The sequence below is a fragment of the Crocodylus porosus genome, unplaced genomic scaffold, assembly GCF_001723895.1.
Source record: "Crocodylus porosus isolate Cpor-Errol unplaced genomic scaffold, CroPor_comp1, whole genome shotgun sequence".
NCBI lineage: Eukaryota > Metazoa > Chordata > Crocodylia > Crocodylidae > Crocodylus > Crocodylus porosus.
In genome coordinates, this window is record NW_017728949.1 from 82106368 (window position 1) to 82127181 (window position 20814).

At 44.1% G+C, this 20814-nt stretch overlaps 2 non-coding genes across 2 annotated transcripts; one reads left to right on the forward strand and one right to left on the reverse strand.

Moving 5' to 3' along the window:
* Positions 1–4522: 4522 nt before the first annotated feature.
* On the forward strand, positions 4523–4594 carry TRNAA-CGC. The gene has a single exon. It is a non-coding gene; the product is annotated as a tRNA-Ala (tRNA).
* Positions 4595–4726: 132 nt separating this feature from the next.
* On the reverse strand, positions 4727–4797 carry TRNAG-GCC. Its single transcript has one exon. It is a non-coding gene; the product is annotated as a tRNA-Gly (tRNA).
* Positions 4798–20814: the final 16017 nt, after the last annotated feature.

Genomic DNA, 20814 nt, shown 5'->3' on the forward strand with positions numbered 1-20814 from the left:
CCCGGATGCTCTTAGTGAGCCATGGGGGTTTATGTGCCCTCCTGCTCCCTTTGACCCTTGTTGGGATTACCTCCCTTTGGGCATGGAGGATCGTGCCCCCCCAGCAATTCTACAGCCTTGAAGTATGTGTCTAGGATTCCTTACAATACATGGGCTAAGTCAGGCAAGATTAACAGCCAATAGGCTGAGTGGGGAACTACCTAATAAAGATTTCCAGTGGAAAACACTGATGATAGAAGTATGTCTAACAACTTTTTTGGCAGAGTGAGTTAGACCATGCTGGGCTCCATGCTACCATGGTTAGATTGCTGTCACTACTCACACTAGCTAGATGCAAACTAGCTTAAGTACCTCTCCATTACATGAAGACCAAAGTGTAGGCACATTTAGGGCATTGCAAGGAAATGCCTGCCTCCAACTGGCTTCACATCCCTTAGCCAGCTCTTGGAGTCAGGCACTTAAACCCTTTCTTTTATACATGGAGCTGGGGATCATTCCTTTCTTTTAAAGCATGAAAGGATGTCATGGTGTGGCCCTCCCACCTTTATGCGGTAGTCTAATGGCTAGAGAATTCATCAGGGAGGGGGAGACCTAGGTTCCTTGTTCTCAGAACTGTTGATATAAATTACAAATGGCTGTCACTGGAGAAAATCCACAAATATTAGTGGAATCAGGAACCAGAACTGTGAATTCTCCCTCCATGAGTACCCTAACCACTAAACATGAAAGTCATGATCACTTTCTGACCCTTGGGCCCAAATAACCTAAACTATTTTATGAAAACCAGAGGGGTAGAAACTGCAACCTGCCTCATCCCAGAATAATTCATAGCTTGGTGTTTAGGAGACTCTCCAGAGAGGTAGGAGATGTGGATTTGAATCCTCTCAGGGAAGGAGGAATTAAGCATTAGTCTTTCTTTTATACCTGTTCTCATAATCACTCCAGCCATTAGACTATAGCAGGGGTGGGCAATTATTTTGGGCAGAGGGACGCTTACTGAGTTTTGGCAAGTCATTGAGGGCCGCATGCCAGGCAGCCCAGGGTAGATAAATATTAATTTTCTAAATTTTTTAGGGGTCCCGCGGGCCAGATAGAATGATCTGGTGGGCCTCATCTGGCCCCCGGGCTGCATTTCGCCCAGCCCTGGACTATAGCATGGAATAGGGGCGTGCAAAATATGGCCTACGGGCCAGATCCATATCTGGATGGAAATCAGGCATGAGGTAATCATTGAACTGTTCATAATGTCTTGATTAAGATACTTCTGGGTGTGCACAGAAGCAGAAATTTAGACCTCTAGGGAACTTAGGTAGTAGAAACATAAGCAACTAAGGACTTACAAATGTAGGTAGGGGAGTTTAAGGATTACACTTTTAGATTTAGGTAACTACATGCCACTTAGATCTCACTTGAGGCATCTATGTCTCTTTTTGGTTTTATTGAGTAAACTTGTTAACAGCCTATACAATATGTATGTGACTTACGACAATAAAATAATCAATTTTTCCTTTTTATTTTCCTAAAGAAAAGGAAGAACTTTGGAATAAACTCCACAATTATGGAGGTGCCTGCAGATAATCCTTCCATTATAGAAACAGTAGTAGAAAGAAAAGTGAAATGGTAGAGGAACTATTATAAGTAAGGGTCTACTCAATTTGCAATTCTGTGAATTTTGGGGAAAACACAAAATACAGGATTTTCTGTGAAATCAACTAAAAAAATAAAAATGTAATACAAATAAAATGCAGGCTCCCCAGTGGGAACCAATGGCCCTTGGTGACTCTGCAGCTCAACCCTGCAGCCTACCTGGGGTGGGAAGGCGCTGGCTGGCAGGGCAGCACAAAGTGCAGCAGTTGCCTCGCCAAGGGCCACTCCACCTGTCTCCAGCTATGCACAAGATGGTAGCCACCCCCTCATCCCTCCTCCCCCAACACCCTCATCTCTCCTTCCACCCCCTCTTAACCTCAATGGATTGTTTTTATTAAGGTAAGTATAAATTAGTAGTTCTAATCTTTTTGCCCAACTCTACATATAATTTACTTTTCTTTATGTATATGAGTATATCCAGGAAATATCTGCAGAGTATGCTATTTATACCATGACCAGCCCACGAGGAATGTTTAGTTTTTCTATGATTTAAGCAGACCTTAATTATAAGAACCTTTCTTTATTTCAGATACATTCACAGTAAGTTATTCTAACATCATTTTATTTTTTAAATTAAAAGTAGCCTTCCAATGTCTTTAACACTGTTGCTGGGTTTAGGGAACAAGTAGCAGTTTTCTTGTAAAATTACTTGCTTGCTTTATTCCATGACAGGTTTCAAAGGGAAGCATCTGCCTCTTTCTTAGTCTCCTGGTGGTGTTTCGTGATGCCTCTGCAATAGCTGGGCTTCTAACTACTAACCCCGCAAATAGCATAACTATTATTTAAAGAAGTGAATTAGGGTGGTCTCAGGCCACTTCCTTCACAGTCTTTGGGCATCAGGCAAATAAAGGTGTGATGAGCAGAAAACAGGAGGACAAATAAAGAAAAAGAACAATAAGAATGTAGTTGCTCATATTAATTTTTTCTTTCCATTCATTAGAGATTTTGGTTGTAAGTTTGGTAGAGACCGGGATGTAGTTGTCTACATTCCAGACTGTACCAACTGGCCAGTCAAAAAGTGGCTTTGGACAACTAGCGTTCCCAGCATTTTAATTATTTCATTACTAAAATATTAGGACGTTTTTATGGACTAAGTGGAATGTTCTATCAAAAAGATTTAGGGGAGCTTTTCTTGTGTCTTGTTCGGTACTTGTTTTATCTCCCTGTCAACAATGTAAAATAATAACAAAATATTTCTACATAACATGTCAAAATATAAAATAGAAGAGATTGAAAAGTTTCAGTGACTGGTAACTGAAGACTGCAGAGCCTTTCAGTTTACCACCTAAATTATAACCTTGGTCAAAAATGACAGCAATACTTTACCTTTGATGCCTGTCCCCTGGTCTTTGTAACATGGGTTGGTAATTTTATATGTATTTCTTTCAGAACTATGTTCACTTTTTAGAAAAAGCCTCTGCAAAGAAGCCAGGGAATTAATGGGTAGAAAGTGAATTGTCCTCTCCTTCCAAAAAGTGCTTCCACCCTGCAGGGACAGGATTGAGGCCTACTGGCAGGGCTTTATGGGTGGCCCTTGCACTGCTGCTGCTAATCTCCATACAATGGAGAGCTGTCAAATCAAGTTCTTTCATAAATCCTAAACTTGTTTAGAATGCCCCTAAAAGGTAATCTCCTCAGAGGCACAGCAGGGCAGCTCCAGGCCTGAGACAGCTGCAGTGCAGGAGGCAAGTGCTGGCTGCTGTGGGGGCTGTCCATGGTAGTGGTGAGTTGCTGTGCCCACTCCCTGCCAGGCAGCCCCTGCTCCTCCCCAGTGCCCAGGATACAATATAACCACTGTACAGTTTACCCTCAGTGTCTCCTTTTTATTATATGTGGTGTTGTGTTGCCAAAAAGCAGTGAGCAGTTTGCTAATTTGTATATCTAAATGAAACCAAAAAGTTATGTTATTAATTTTGTTTGCATTGCTGTACTGTCTACGAGGTGTCTGTTTTCTCTCAGCAACACTGGCAACCTGTGTGTGGGCATATCCATACTCGCCTTGTACTCCTGCTGCTGAAATTAGGCATTGAGAAGGATCCCCATCAGGGCACAGGCAGATTTCTGCTCATGGGCAACTGGTGCCTCCCAAACTTGGGGGTGCTTCAGATCGTGGTCCCCCTATGGTTGAACACAGACTGGGTGCAGGGGGTCCCCCATGGCTGATCGCTAGCAGTGAAGTGGAAGTGCACTCCCACCGGTGCTTCCAGTTTCACCACTGGTGCTTGCAGGGGGTGCACGGCCAATCTCATGTGCACCCCCTAAGTGTCACCACTGTCCCTGCCGCTTTTCACCAGGGAGGTAGCAGACAGTGCGCCCTGCGTTCTGCCTCGGCCCACCCCTCCTCTGGCTGCCTTCGCTCGCCCGCCTTCGCACCACGCCGCGTGGCAAGGAAGTCGTCCGGAGAAACGAGGAGCCCTATGGACCAGCGCTTCTCAACCCCTGGGTCGCCACCCTACATGAAAGGGTTGCGAACAAACTTAAAAAAAAAGCATTGCCCTTCAAAGGACAAAGATGTGGGATGTTGCCATTTCCCCCTGCCAGGGGCTGCTCGGCGCCCCCCTTGCCCACGCACTGTGTGCCTGTGGGGGTCAGAGCAGGAGTGTGGGGGACAAACGGGGCCTGGTACAAACAAGGTGGTGAGCCCCTGCTCTAGTCCCAAGGGGCCGTGCAGTGGGGAGGGGGCCGTCATTCCCTGTCCCTCCCCCCTGCGGGGACCCTCCCGAGATGAAAGCCTGGGAGTGCGTGGCACAGCGAGACCCTGCGGCCGGGCCACGGAGCAGGCCTCTGCCCGTTTCCAGAGGCGCACCACGAGGCGGGGGGCCAGGCGCGGCAGGGGCAGGAGGCATGCAGCGCGGCGGCGAGCCGCCGCCAGCCGGGGGATGTAGCTCAGTGGTAGAGCGCGCGCTTCGCATGTGTGAGGTCCCGGGTTCAATCCCCGGCATCTCCAGCGGTTTGTTTGCTTTTGGTTTGTTCGTTTTGCAAACTCCTCGCGCCGCCTGCACTGAGCGACCGGTCCCAGGGCACGGTCCCTCCACCCCGCGGCAAAAGCGCGAGCGAGGCCAGGCCCCAAAAGCGGAGTTGCATTGGCCGGGAATCGAACCCGGGCCTCCCGCGTGGCAGGCGAGAATTCTACCACTGAACCACCAATGCAGGCCTGCCCCCAGCTTTCGCGCACCCCGCTTCCCTCTGCAGCTGGCGCTGCCCCGGGCGAAGCCCCCTCCGCCGACGGGCGCGGGGCGGCGCCTGCGGGAGGCGGCACCTCCCCGCGCGGCACGCTGACGCCAGCGCTTCGCAGCGTCCCTTCGGCTCGCAGGCAAGGAGGCTCGTCACGGGGCCGCCCGCCGCGGTCGGCGGGGCAGGGAGGCGCGCGGTCTGGTTCCAGCCTGGAAACTTCAGCTTTTGAGTCTGTTCCTTCCTCTCCGCAGCGGGTCCTGGCAGGCGCCCTGCAGCGTCACTTCTCGTACAGCTCCCGCCAGAGGGAGATCATGGAAAGTCCCCGCCGCGGAGGGCTCCGGGGCCGGCGGCGCGGCGGCTGCGGCGTGATGCTGCTCTCGCCTGGCGTGTCCGGCCCGGCTGGAGAAACACTTGCTTAGCAGCGAGCTGACTGTTTTACAGTTTAATCTGAGCTTCTTCCCCGCGTCCATGTAGCATTACCTTCCTTATGCACCTTCGTAAAGAAAGGAAACGAGGAAGATTGGTTTTCCCGTGGAAAAACCACGCTGCAAATGTTCAATTATTTATCCTCATTGCCTCGAAATTCTTCTAACAGGGCTGAAAACCGGTCCATCTGATTTAGACACTAAACTAAAGGGAAACGGTGAATACATGATTTGAAACTGTTGCTCCAGTTGCTCCAGTCGAGCGCCTGTCAAACGTTAGTTGCTCGACTCTGACTCCAGGAGGAATCTTACTTGAGTTTCAACGGGAAAGGAGCATTGGTGAAGGCCAGAGCCTGCAAAGAAGAGCTTGTGGGCTTGTTCCTAGGGCAAAGCCCACTGACATCAAAAGGTCTGCACAGAGGCCAGGCTTCTGCAGGCTCTTTTTTGAAGGATCAAGGCTTTTTTGGCTGATAAAGCATTCTGAGTGATGTTGAATTACAGTCTTTAAGAAATCCTTTTGATTAACTTCATATGGGGCTGCTAGTGAAGTGCATTCCAGATTCACAAGTTTTGTGCTTTTAACCAGTAACCTCTAATCATTCTAAGAGCATCAGTGAAGCTAGTGCTAAACTATTTGGCAAACTGTTTCCTTAATCTGCTAAACTACTTTTTGCATCTGTTTTAGGATATTTGAAAGCAACCAAAAGGAGTTTGGTAACACCAGAGCTCGGATATGGTTCCTGAACATGCTTGTAAGCACCTTTAAAAAATACACAGTGTGGGCTCATACTGTGCTACCTTTTTAAAAAAAATTGTGTTGTCTATGAAGGAACTGGACTGGGTAGTAGAAAATGGTGTCCTGGAGTGACAGGATGGGTCAAAATCTCTGAGTAGTTTTTCAGTTGATTTATATTCCGTATTCTTCACAGAAGAGATGAGAGTCCCTTGGGCATTCGCTGCTTTGGTCAGGAAGATGGTCAAGGAAAGCACTTTCTGTAAGACTGAAAAGAGGAATGATATGATATCCGTACCAGAATTACAGAAGTACGGCAGTCTTATGTGACATATCTATCTTTATTTAAATCTATGTAAAAGAATTTTTCCTTCAAAATATCACACCTCAATTGCTTCTTATATCATTTGCCATGTTAAAATAAAGCTGATACAGATCCATAAATCAGTTAGAGAAGCTTTGCTGTAGGATATAGAGACAAATTTCATTTTTCTCTACTCATGGATTATGACATGATGTAATTTTTAATTTGTAGCATGAAATATAGGGGACATATCTTTCTAATATATTACAACAACGCTTAGATTTGGATATGAGGCCTGATACCAATTTTTTAATCAATTAGTCTATCTTGGAAAAAAATCTCAACAATAGCCTGTTTACTTCTAATTTTATTACTTGTATTTTAGGTAATGCAAACAAACACTAAATAATCAGATAAGCGTAACTTTCCATACTGTCCATGCTACTATACAATGGAATATGGAGAATGCCAAGTGGTTCTCTAACACTGCATTGTGATGTAGAGTGGTGCTGGCTCTAGTGTGCCTCAGGCTCGTTATTATTTCACTGGGGAAGTCATCGCACCAGCCTGTAATCCAGAGAGATACCATAAAATCTTTGTAGGTGGGTAGTAAGTTTGCAACAGGGCACAAAATAAGGACTGCTAGATAAGCGGTGATCAGACAGATAACACTGGAATTGAAATGAGTATTTAAAAAAGATAAACTGTAACAGTACAAACATATTTGTATTGTTTGCTCTGACCTACATTTGACTGCATTCTGTGCCATAAGATAGCATCCTTATTAGCAATTTTCTCAGTCACTCTTACAACTAACTATGGAACAAATGTAAAACCATGCCTCTATGTAGGACTGATTTGGCTGGTAATTTATTCAACCAATTCACTACCCTTAAATATCACCAATTTGAGTTAAAGTGTATGTTTGGTCCCAAAATAATGGATACTACTCATAATCCTTTAAAGTGACAAATCACTTGTATTGTAGCTAGTAGGTTTATAAATGCTTGCCAAAAGAGCATACTGACTTTTTTGCAGACTCTTTGCAGACCACTTAACTTCTCTTCCTAGCAGGGCACACTCATCAGTTTGAGTTATACAGGCCACATTATAAATGAGCCGTTTTCAAATAGCTACCAACCTTGAAAGACAAAATGAATATATATTATGGAGCCTTCAGCAAAGATTGGTTAAACAAAACAAACAAAACAATTGCTGTAATCCTTAAGGAAAGACTTATAATGTAGAACAACTTGTCAGTGCAGGTTTAAGTTTTAAGGCCTAGCAATTTTGACAGCATCCCTTTAAGCACAGTGAGAGCACAGGGACTTGTAGAACAGGAAAAGGTCACTTGGTCACACATCTGCCTCCTTTAAGTTTATCTTAACCCCCACTAGGCCTGTCCCAATTAATAATTAAAATATAAGGGGAAAATATGTAAGTAGACTAAAGCTCTAACCATGTGTTTTCAGAAGGCTGCAGGATAGCTAGAATTACCAAAAATACAGCTGGAAAGAAGCTGAGAACATGAGATATCATATAATCTGTGCATTTAATATTCTAAGTCATTTCTAGCTGGTAGTTGTTTTGTCTAGAGAGACAGGTATGATATCAGTCATTTGGAACTTCTGGATTCCCTCACTTTCCTTTTTTTTCAGTTGAATAGTTCTGCTATACAAAAGGTCACTAAAGAGAAACTGATAAGACCATTTAAACTACTATGATTTCAGTAGGCAGATATTGATTACATTGCTACCAATCTGCTTAAATTCCTCACAAATTTATAGACACCCATGAAAGCATTGGTTCTTTGATGATATAATTTCAGTTATTGCTGGTAAAAGTTTTAAGGATGAAGTAGCAAACTTGCAGTCTCTGGAGTTGATTCTAGTCTGCCCGTGTCCCATAAAAAATAAGTAGGCCACAAATTCCTGAAACTGTTGCAATTGTCTTATTACCTAATAGTGCATACACACATATGTATGCGTATGTGTATACACACTTTTATAGTTTATTTATTTATCACACAATTATATACCAATTGAGCTTGGTTCCCTAAGGAGTTGAACTATAGGTCACGTCCTATCAGCACTACAGAATTTAGAGATACTGCTGATAGCCCTTTAGAGAAAGTAGAAATGTTCCACTTAGATAGTTATTTAATCTCTGAGACCAAAGACTATACAATAGGTCTTGTTCAACTTCTGTCCTGCTTCCTGACTCCCCCTTGTTATAGAAGAAGTTAAATGAAATCATGTTAATTACCCTGATAGATTATGTCTTTCAGTTACTTCAAGGTAGTGATATAAGGAAGACAAATACGAGGGATAAAGAAATATATTCCCCATCTCGTTCCAGCTTACAGCACGGTATGAACCCAATTTCTGTTTCTTTAAAAATGTAGAATAACTTGCACTGGGCAAACAGGGCACTTGCCTTAGATGCCACTTTAGTAGGGATGCCTAGGTTGTGACTGAACCCCACAGGGCAGCAGAAGTAGCCCCATGGCATAGCTTCTCTGCTGATTGACCAAGGGGGCCCACCTCTCACCAAGGGGCTGTCATGTATTCTGGGGATGCATCATTGGCCATCCTACCTCCATGCTCAGTACCACCTCCCCAGTTCACTCTATTTTCCCAAAGGGTTTGCCTGGGATGCACATTACACATCTGCAGGACGGTACAGAGGAAGGTGCCAGGATGGTGACCTTTTGCTTCCAGTGTCCATAAAATAGACCATCAATTCCCACAGTTCTCTATGGGTGCATCCAGACTTGCGTGGATGCTCGGTTCTCCAGGGACAAATAGCAGCGGTGTACCTTGCGCCACTGCTTCTTGTCCCCAGGGAACACCCATGCCATGTGTGCTTTGACTCGCAGCAGTTTGCCCCAAGTTGGGTAGGGGAGGCTGGGGCCAGCCTTACCTCGCGTTCTGGGGGCCTCCTGGAGCTGCAGCCACGGTGATCCTGCCAGGCAGAGCCTGGCCAGCAGCTGCAATGCAGCTCTGAGCAGCCTGGTTCCGCATTTTTAGCAGCATGCGCTGCTTCAGGTTTTTTCCTGTGTTCGTTTTTCTTACCCCTGGATATGTGCGGGAAAAATAAAAACAGCAATGCACACTCAAGCAGCATGCCCTTGCAGCACGGAGAGCACTGGACTGTGCAGTATGTGGTGCTGCAAAAACGTACCGCACAACTGCTCATTTGGACTTACTTTACGAGTGCAAAGGATGATGAGATCTGGAATATGAAACAATTATTTGTCTATTTTCTGTCTTCTGAAAAAGAAGGGGCAGAAGGAGAGGTGAGAGCTGTGAATGGGAGCAGTAGGTACAGTTGCTTTTGAGAGGGAGGTGATGTCATGTTGGTTTTTCCGTTCCTGCACAATGCTCGGGTGGAGTTTGATGGTGCAGAGCTGTTTGCACAGCCTCTCCAAGCTGCCCACCTCATGCCAGAGTCGCTCAGACGGGAGAACAGGAATGAGGGAGGCATGAGAACACCTCTCTGGCTGATAGGCAGGGCAGAGAAACCACAGCTGCAGAAGGGAGATAGGCACAACCTGCTCTTTTTATGACTTGCATGACTTGGAAGCACGTTCCTTTGAGCAATGGTTCTCAATCTTTTTAGATGCAAAGAACCATTTAGAAAATGCCAGCTCTTAGTTATCATTCTTTTTTTGACTACAGAAACAGAGCAAATGTTTATATTGCAAAAAACTCAGAAAGGCCACAATAGGTCATATTTTTAATGTTCAGGATTCCTATTTGAAATCTCTAGTTTTATGTTGTGAATTATGTTTACACACCAAACAATGCAAATATTGTATGGCACCCTTGAAAGGATCTCAAGGCACCCCAGGATGCTGCAGCACCCTAGCTGAGAATCACTGCCTTAGAGCCAGCTTTTCACAACTGCTGTCCTGTATGGAGCCCTGCAGAAGCTCTGCATGAGGTATGGGGACAGGAGGTAAACAGAGGAGCTTTAGGGACAGTGAAGCTGTTCCTTTATTCTGATAAATCTGTTCATTGTTAAAAGAAAACAATTCCTTGTGATCCTTTATCCTTATCATGTGAGAAGCAGAAAATTCACCTAAATAATCAAGAATTAGTGGGTACTCACTGGATGTTCAGGCTTCAATTCTGAGAACAATCATATAAGCATAATTTTACAATAATTCCTATGATTATTGCAGAGGTATGGAGGGGGCCCGCATTGGCCCCCAGATCCTGAAAGTGCCTTAGTGCTATAGGAAAGAGCATGCTGAGAAGTATTCCGAGGCTATAGTCTTTTGCGATTTGCATTGACGCAATGCAGAGAGAAAGTGTACCTTATGTAAGAGTAAGGATATTGGACCATCAAGGCCAGTGGTACTCAACCTAGCCCTGTGCCGCCTCCCCATGCTGGGCCCTGTGTCACCTCTGACTGGCTCTACACGCTTTGGGCTTGGTGGTCCCACACCACCTCTAGCCCCATTTGTTACCCACAGCCTGCGGGGCTCCCTGCCGACTCATAGGGAGCCCTGTAGGTCAGAATCCATGGCACCAGACCAGGGCCTAGTACTGGCTCACAGGCTGGAGGCTGAGCGCTCCTGACTTCAGCTGCTGATAGATGTTCATTTAAAGGCACAATGTGATCTGATCCCTGATCCCAACACGTATGCCTCCCAACAACTCCATGCTACACATGCATGGCAAGTTGTTTGATTTTAGGATTGGGGATCAGATCCCAACTGCACCTTATTTGCCAGGGCAGGGATTGTCCGGGATCATGAACTTGAGATACCCCTGTACCGGTAAGCTGAATGCAGGATGTCTGATAATCAGCTGATCATCAGTTAGCAGGGACTGCATCAGGGCCAGCTGAACCCTGATGCAGTCTCAGATCCAGCTGATGGTCAGCCAGTGGGGACTGGGACTGGGACTGCTCGGAGACCACAGTGTGGTCCTAACCCTGCCACATGTTGAGTTTAAGGTGCAATGGAAACAAGTCACAGAAATATTATACATTTTCTGTAATATTTTTATGTCTAGTTTACTTTTTAGGGACACCATTAATTCCCTGAGTGTGTGGCCAGGTTACCATTTAAGGTCCAATTAACAGACTAATCATGTCTTAAGTATAACTTATGCCAGGGGCCTCAGTTAACACAATGACTACAGCATTTTTTACCTATAATCACCCATGTGAGGTTCACAAACCTGACCAATAATAAATTGTGCCATGCTATGTTGTACTGGAAAGGACTCTTGGGGCCCAACTAAATTAACTGTAAACATTCGTCCACAGAAAAAACAGATTTCCACTCTCTCTCGGAGGTGCCCCTTTTTTATGATTATTGACTAATAATCGCTGCCGTCTGTTGGTCTCAGAAGAATCAGATACGCAGTTGGCTGGTCACTTTTCACTGCCAGGTCCTCTTTAGAGCCAGTGCTCCATTCCAGCTGCCTGGGCTTGGCAGTTTACATTGCTTGTTTGTTCTGTATCAAATAATGTGACTTGTGACCTTACAGGTTTTGATCAAAACCACAACTTTTTGTATTCTCTGCCGTGACTGGGCTTTTATTTATTTTTTATATGGTAATCAATAAGCCTTTATTATGATTATAAAAATATATTTTCATTTACATGGAAATATGGTCTTCCCCTCTTCTTTTTTCCCTTTGCATATTAGGTTACCCCAGTCCAAGGAGGAAGAGTTTGGTGGGAACCCCTAATTAAAATATTGGTGTCACATCCCTGTCTAAGTCTGAACATTAAAATTCTATTGTAAAGTAGCTCAAATAGATTTCTCAATAATCAAGTGATACTTGATAGCAGCAGTGAGATATAGGAAAACACATTTCTAAATGTGTAATCGTAGCTATGACTAAGTACTTTTGTTCTCTGAAGGTAGTAATTATAATCGATCCAACTTGAAATCTCAGAGTTCAAACTCTGCTGCTGTTTTTTTCCACCATATTTTTCTACTTATCTCTAGTTATTATTCCAAATACAGGGAATAAAAATAAAGAAATGTAGCTAAAGAAAACACTGCAGATTTTGAATGCATGAACAGATTTTCTTCAAGAGTAGGTCTCTATTATGATACATAACTTTGGCATATAGTCAGGAAATTATGATCTCTTTCTCCATGTTCTCCTTGTAATGAAGAGAAACTGCCACAGGTTAAGGACAAAAGGCGAACTCTTCTTTAACACAATTTACACCTGCTGAGCACATGATTTGAGGACATCTGAAATTCATTTTCTGGCATATGTCCCAGGCAGCAAGCCATATGCACGTAGAATCAGGAAGCAACAATCTCATCTAGACATTAAATAAAGAGACTCAGAGGGATGAATTTTTCTATGCTGCTTTTTGGTTCAGTCTTGTAATAATCTGAGTGGATAGGTTATGCACTATCTTAATGTATAAACAGCTATCATCAGCAAGCACTAAAGAGATTTGTCAAAAATGGTTGTTTTACAGAACTGTTCCAGTTAAGGTTGGGCAAGACTGTACAATGAATATTTGGGGAGAGCTGGAATTTGGGCAGATTTGGGGGAGTGTCTTTGAAAGAGATTGCTGGGGAAATCTTTTGAACAAGTTTCATGCATGCTTGGATTTCTCCTTTTTGGTAGAGGAACAGAACTTTGCTCTCTCTGCCCCTTGAAGATCTGTTTTGTTCTGGAGAGCTCATGAAATAAAAGTTACAGAGCTCAAGATGTGCTTACCTGGGAACAAAATATGTCATTAGCTTTTTTATTTATACAGATTGTTTATTTTGAATGATACACAAGGATTTCACAAATGATATGTGTACTGCATCACTAATACAGCTCCTTCTAGGGTGGAGGATGACAATCCTACAGAAAAAATTAGAGGAGAGAACTTAAGACCAAGGACTCTGGGACAAAGTCCAACACTAACGAAAAATACTGTGGGTTTTTTAGTGTGTGCTAGAGAATGGGTTAAGCTACACAATGCAGCTCTGTTACAACCTCTGCAAAATGTGTGTGTCTGCTTTGATTTGGAATTTTGGTTTGACCCATTAAAAATTCTGAGGCTTTATATATGTTTTGCTTTAGGATGAATAACTTGACCTATTCCTACCTTACATCCTTCACTTTACCAAAATATTGAGGTGTAAAGTTCTGGGCCCATCTCTGTACAGACAGAACAGACAAGCTCATCTTAAAGAGCCACATCTGCAAACCAAACTGTATAGTATCTGGTTCATCTATCTGAGAAGGGTTCAGAGCTCAGTTATTTCTATGGGATTTCAAACCTGAAGTTCACTCCAGTCGTTTTTTTTTCTTTTAGAAGTGTCATTGCACTTCTAATTCTTTTGGTATAGTCCAATCTTGGCAGCCTGAATATCACTTACTTTGCAAAACATCTGACATCCAACACTGAGCTGGAAGAGTTGTTTACTGGCTCTAAATGCCACCTAGAGAGGTGAAAGCCATACATTATTCCAGTTTCCAATTTAGTTAATCGGATTATATCTATGCTGATGTGTGTGTACAAGTAGGGAAGGATGGGATCCCTATGGCCTCTTTAGATTAAACCTGTTGCTGACATTTAGTTGGCAGGCAGGCAACTAGAGGATGCCTCAAAGATACTGTGTGTGGGAGGAAGATTTGCCCCAGCATTCATAGCAGCAGCAGGTTGTTTTTCTGTGCCTGGTAGAAGATACATCTCATGCCGGCTGCAAAACAGTTGATTAAGCTCCGCAAGGAAGTACGGCCAAGAAGGCAGCTCCTGGGAAGCAGCCAAGAAGCATGGTAAAGGAAATAAATGCACAGATCCTGGTATGCTGGAAAAGCAATGGTCAGTGCAATCTAGAGTTTATTTGGGGATACTGCCTCACTGACACTTATTCTATTTGGGAACAGATACAGGCTGTGTGTAAATAAAGATAGACCCAAGAGGTGCATGTGTGTGTGTGCATGTATAAATAGCCATCAAATCAGGTTACATCTTGGCCTAGCATGGTTTTAAGTATGATTCACCTAAAGCAAATGCCCCAAAGCAAGATCTAAAGGTCATATCCAGCTGGCATTCTGAAGCTCTTGAGCATAGCGCAGGGTAGAAGACACTTCTTTCAAGTACTAGGCAATTTTCCTTGCAAGCTGGATAACAGTGCCACTACATCTGCAAGAAACTCATTCCTTTCCTCCTCCTGGAGCTTTACCATTTTATTAAGCAAAGGCTATATCATCCAAGGCAACCTTGGATTTTTGCATTTCCCAGTATCTGGAATTCTTATGGGCCTCTGCTGTGTGCTGGTGAAAGTAGTTATTTGGGCTTCTGGATGGATCCTGCTTTGGCTTCACTGCATCCACACTCCATCCCAGGAGCAGAGACAATAGCATGGGGTGAAAAAGCATAAAGAGCAAAAGAAGTGAGCTCCAAGTGTCAAAACAAGGGATATAGAAGGGAGCACTATGTAGAAAACCTCTTCCAGTTTCCAGTGGCCCAAGGAGTTAAGGGGTTAAAAGGACAGCCCCCCCCCCCAGGTATTGCTTGGGGATATGTGCTAGAAAGATTGCTCAGAGAAATACCCATAATAAAGTCAGTCTTCCCAACCACCTTTCTCTTGATCATTTTGGTGAGGACTACAAGGAAGCTGCCCCAAACATTTGTGTTGCTAGAGATGTGAAATAAAAAGGTGTAGGGAAAAGTGCAGCCAAAACTTTCGTAATGCATCATGGAGGAGGAGGAAGGGCTGCAACCTGATATGATGTAGGTAAGTGCAGGGCAGTTTTCTTCTCACCACTGAAGCAGCAGGGACAGAGGAATCTATAAGGTATCCCCAAAACATGAGCATACGTACAATGTATCCGTCTCCCCTCCTTTCTTCCATGCAGAAGTTATCAAGTGATTTTCCTGGCCGGCTGTGAAACCAAGGATAAAGGTGGGGTGGCCCATCAAGAACCTTAGCCCTTAGAGGTAGCAAGTCCTACTACTTGGTGTCATGGCAAAACAAGAGGGCAGGAATTATAGTGAGGGCATGAGTATATGTAGTCTTAATGTGTAGCTTTCAAAGTGTAGATTATATGCAGACTGGATGTCTAGTTTGGGGAGTGGGGTCTCAAAAAGCAAGCAACAACAAAGCTCCAGAGGGGACAGGACAATCCTCTCACACAACTAAACCCAGTTAATCAAGAGAGGTGTACATTAGTGAAGCTTTCATTCTTTGAAGATATGAGTAGTCCCATGCGTTCTGCAAGCATAGCTCTATCCACAGTCTCATGGTAATGCCAGCCTGAGCTAGACTTAGGAACACTCTGTCCACTACTTGCCTACAAAGATGTAAGGTTGTGTACTAAGGACCTAACAAGGAATCTCTTATCTTCAGGAGTAATTTGGGACCTGGCTAACTTTCAGATTGTGAGGTTTTGATAAGAAACTAGCAGCTCAGTGAGGTTTCATGGGAGACCTCTCAGTTAAAGTAAGAAGATTGAGAGTCATATTAGAGCTTTTGGAGGCACCAGAAGCTCTACATCAAATTAGAAACTCCATAGAATTTGCTAACAGGCTCCACATCAGACTAGAAACCTCTTAGATGGGGACCTAAAAGCATAAACCAGGCCCTAACCACCCTCTCCTGATGGAGGCTCTTGTAAGAAGTCCAGGATTTTAACTAATGACTTGGCATAGATTGAACAGGTCCAGCTGTTTGATCACCAGTGCCCTACTCAGTCCACCTGATAAGCAGGGTAGCTAATGACAGCCAGACACTGAGATAAAACAGTGGGTGTCTCCTGTATCAAATAGTGGAGGGGATCCATTTGCTGCTCATTCCTGACCATCAAGCAAGAATTTGCATTTTAGTTGATTCTGAAGGAGAAGGTCTACAAATTGATGGGCTTTAGACTTGCACTCGTATCAGGTTCTCTGGGTCCTAAGCCACAGAAAACGCATTGCTGGCATCAGCTAACATCACACTCATGCTTCATCCTGGAGTATCAATTTGTTTTTTCTGCCAAGAGAAAAGACCCAATGGTAAAGTAGTAAAGTTTGGACAGAGGGCAACCTTGACACACTCCCAAAATGAAATGTATTCAGTGCTGATGTGGGGTTGTCAGAAGTGTACACATGAAAGAACTAGAGCAAAATCAAAAAGTTAATACCAGGTCTCACAAGTATTTCACGATCCACTCTGTCAAATAACTTTTCTTGGTCCAAGAATAACAAGAAGGCAAATAACAGATCAACAGACCTTTATAGACTCAAGAGACTTGTTTTTGACTACAGAAAAATAATTGAGCTATTCTTCTGCTGCAAAGAACTCAGAAAGACCACAACAAGTCAGAATGCTTTTGATACACATGGGTTGTATTTGAAATCTTTGGGTTTATCTTGTATATCACATGTAGATGTTCGTATATCTGACAGTGCTAATATTGAGTGGCACCCTTAATAGGATTTCACAACAGCTTGATTAAGAATCATTGTGATGGATAAACCATCCTTAAACACTAGATGGGTCATATTCCTGATCAAATATGAGTTTCAAATATATTCCAGCCTGAGATGGTATAGGCCCAGTCAAGGTGGATCAGTACTACCAGCATGGACTTCAGTTATAGTGAGATGTCCTTGATATGGCTCAGAAACAAACCAGATGGCTGACACGCAAAAGATGAGTTCCTCAGGTCATATTGGTCCTCTTTCTTTGGCAGTAGGCCGTCACTGATGGCCTGAACAAAAAGGGGCTTTCCACTTTCAGTAGGCTTACTCCAAATATGAAACCAGTATAAGGACATTATGGAATGGATGGTAGAGCTTTATAGTTAGTCCATCAGTGCATACAGATTTAGTGGGTATCATATGTAGAATCATAGAGAGCTCGGCCAAAGTGAAAGGAAGCTCCAGTTGGTGTTGGTCACCTGTACTGACTTGTGGGGAGCTCATTCTACGTGACTTTGCAACTTTCATCATTAATCAGATGCGCAGGAAACACATCAGCACAGAAAGAAGGCACATGCCATTTCCTGCATCAACTATATATCCATAAAAGTAGTACAGGTTTGCCTCAACTGCTGGGGTAAGGTTCCTAAAAGGTCCCATAGTTAGCAAAACTGTGGTTAGCAAGACAAAAGGCTTATGGGAAAAATGGCAGGTGGCAGGCTGATGCAAGGCCACAGAAAACTGTGGTTACTCAAAACTGTATACCATGGTAGCCAAAATGGCTTATAGAATATTAAGTGTGGATACTCAAGACTGTGATTGGCAAAACTGTGGTTGGCAAGTGAAATCTATACTGTCTTAAGCTAGGAGGCAGAGAAAGTGTTTTTGCCTCTTTGTGGCATAAAAGCAGCAAAAGCCGTGATCCAGACTTGGATACAAGACACTGGATTCTTGACTCTAAAATTGCATTGTGGTTGTCAAAAATTTAGCCCTTACTACACTTCATCTCTGACTCCATCATCTCCTGTACCTTTGATGCATGCCTTCACAACTTGCCACTCCAATGAGCATACTGGTACTAAGAGAGCCACATAGGTATCCTACTAACTTTACACAAAGCGTAAAGCATGCCTCTGTCCTGGTCAGTCCAGCCAGAACCCCCAGGATTCTACAGATAGTTTGCCCAAATAGTTCACTATTAAAATGCAATAGGCTGGTTCCAGTCTCTAATAGCTGTAGTCTACCCCAAGCACACCCCACACACTCATTCTTGCTCACATATAAACAACTCAGAAATGAGGCAAATAAATTGCCCCGAGGGTGCTCCCCCCACAGTAGTTAACACGCTTGAAAGTAATGGTGGAAAATGCTCCTGCCATGGCATCAATGCCTCATTCATGGGCAACTAGTGCTGCTTTAGTTGTGGGGGGTCCCCCCACAGCCGATCTTGTGATGGCCCATCACTGCAGCACTGGCACTCCCGCCTGTCCCCCCTGCCCATTGCCTAAGCAGCGAGTGCAGTCAGGGGGTGCACTGGTGCTCTCATGGGGTGCACGTGCACCCCCTGTGTGTCGCCACTAGACTCATTTTTAGGCTTGGTGTGTGCAACTGGGGGCAGCTGGGAAAACAATGCACCAGGAATGCATGTGGGCATATTCTTAGAGATTAAGCACACTGTCATGTGGCAGTCTGTGATAGATGAAGAGTTACACAAATGCTACAATTATGACCTGCATGGTGTAAACATGAACAATGCAAATTCTGTCCAAGCGGGAGTGTTGGACCTAGCCTCCTTATCTGGAAATCCTTATCATCTATTGGCTGAATATCCTCTAGGGAATGATCACTGGCAGTCTCCCTGAGGATGTCAATGGTGGCATAAGCAGATTTAGTTTGATGGCCAAGAAGCAAGCATGGGGACAATCAGGATCATAGAGTATGATCAGAGTCAAGGGCAGGAAGAGGAGGGAGCATTGCAATGGGCTTAGCCCAGCAATTAACCAAGGCCTATAAAGAGAATATCACCCCTGGGTCGACCAGAGTCAGCCTCAGGCTCTCAAAAATCTCAGTGAAGATACCCTCTAAACTCCTACCATAGAAATCCCATGAACTGCTGAGGAGCTATTGATGTGGATACCAAGTAGGTGTCAAAGGTTGGGTGATCTCACCCCTCTCCTCCATGAAAGACTTCGAAGAAAAGGGCAAAAGAATTTTATCACCTTCTGCTTCTTACTCAGCCAGCCTCAGCTGATGGACTTCCTGAAGGTCAATATCTTGGCCACAGCTACAACAACGTCTGCAGATGGCAAGTTTGTGCCCAGCTTCTGCCTTGTACATACTCACTAGGGCCATCTCCCTGGTGGCAGTGTTAGAATCAGTAGTGACAAGACTTTTCTGGCAAGGGAAATTGGATAAGGGCCAACAGGACCAGCAGCAGCATCTTGACCCCTGTCTTGGGGGTCACTCCCTAATATCTCCTATCCTGCTAAGAATTTGTAGGATGGTTTGTGGGGGTTGCCTGCTGAGCTGGCTACTACTAGTGATCTTGTGGTATAAGGCAGCATTTCTCTTAGTCAGAAGTGAAAGGGAGGAAGAACCACCTGGAAGAATAGGTCAGTGTCCTCCCTTGACCTGTGGGGATCAGTTGCTTCTTATTCGGTGGTAGGGTAACTCCTTTGAAGATGTCCCAGTACCTGGTACAGAAAGCACTGCATCTTCTCCAACATGTAATGCAGCACATGCTAGGCCTCCTGGAATGGCAAAACAAAGAACCTCTCTGGCTTAACTTGACCACAGGAAGACTACTTGATGGAAACTTAAGCTCCTCCATCCCAACAGGAGAGTGGTATAAAGAAAAATCCAGGGGAAAAAAGGGGAAAAAGCCCACATTCAGGAGAAAGAGCAGTCCTGAGGACACCAGCACCTTTATTTCCAGTCCATTTAAAGTATCAGTTGCTATGCACGCAGGCTGCACAGAGACAACCTTTCACAAACCAGACTGTAGTACATCCCGGAGGCCCCCTGGGGAGCTAAGGGCCCTCAGTGCTGATCTCGTTCCCACCCATGGATCAGGACCTGAGAACAGGGTGGATTTAAATCAAATCGAGTTCAATAACTAGTCAGGAAGCCTCAATTTAATCAGTTTTCTATAAAAAGTGCAGTCTTGTTTGATATAACCTTTATTCAAGGCTACGGAAATAGACTTCAGGATAGCCAGCATCCGTTCTACATTTCTCTTTTGCCCAATGCTGAGAACTTTGGCTATGACTTTTCCATCTATTTTGTCATGATTTTGTTCACAAATTGTCATCAGATTAGGCCAGCTCTCAATATATTGCTCAAAAAGGTCCGCTACTGAGTTCCATTGTACATCCCGTGGGACACTTAGTTTGATTCCTCCTGCTTTCTTCAGAGCAGCTGCTGCAAAGTGGCTGTCACGGAAGTATTTTGCAGTTTCAACAGAATTTTGATCAAAATGTTTCTCTTTTGTTTCTACTGCCTCCCCTCCTTGCATTTACCTCCAGACTCCTCTTCCTTGTCTGCATCTACTATATCCCCAACAATCCTCCTCATTTAACTTCTTCAAACTTTGCACTTGCAGAGAGCAGTAAGGGCTTGACTCTGTGTACATGTAGCTTACAGAGAGACAATAGAGCTGATGGGTAGGTAATCGGGTCTATTATCTCTTATCTCCATATACTGCTGTTAACAAGGATGCTATCTCTGGAGACATAAATGCATAGCCTGAGAACTAAGCATCACAGAGATGCTTAAAGGGAGCGTCTTGACTGATCACCCAGTCCCATTGCGTGGAGCTGTTTTCTTTAACAGAGGAGCCTCTGCTAACCCCAGAAGATTGGGTCCCTAATATAGTCCATGGCCTGTCGTAACCTATCTATAAAATTACTAAAAACCTGAATATAGTTTCAAATAGTATATAATGTTAAGTTATAATGCTACTCTGCGATGACTCCTTTGAGCTTGAACATGTCTTAAAACTATATATAGGCCAATCAAAACAACTCTTAAAAAATAAAAAATATCTGAATTAAATTTAAAAAAACCTCTTTTTTAAATTCAAAAAACCGTTGATTTATCCACCCTGCCTGAGAGCAACCCCCTGCTGCCTGTTCCCCGGG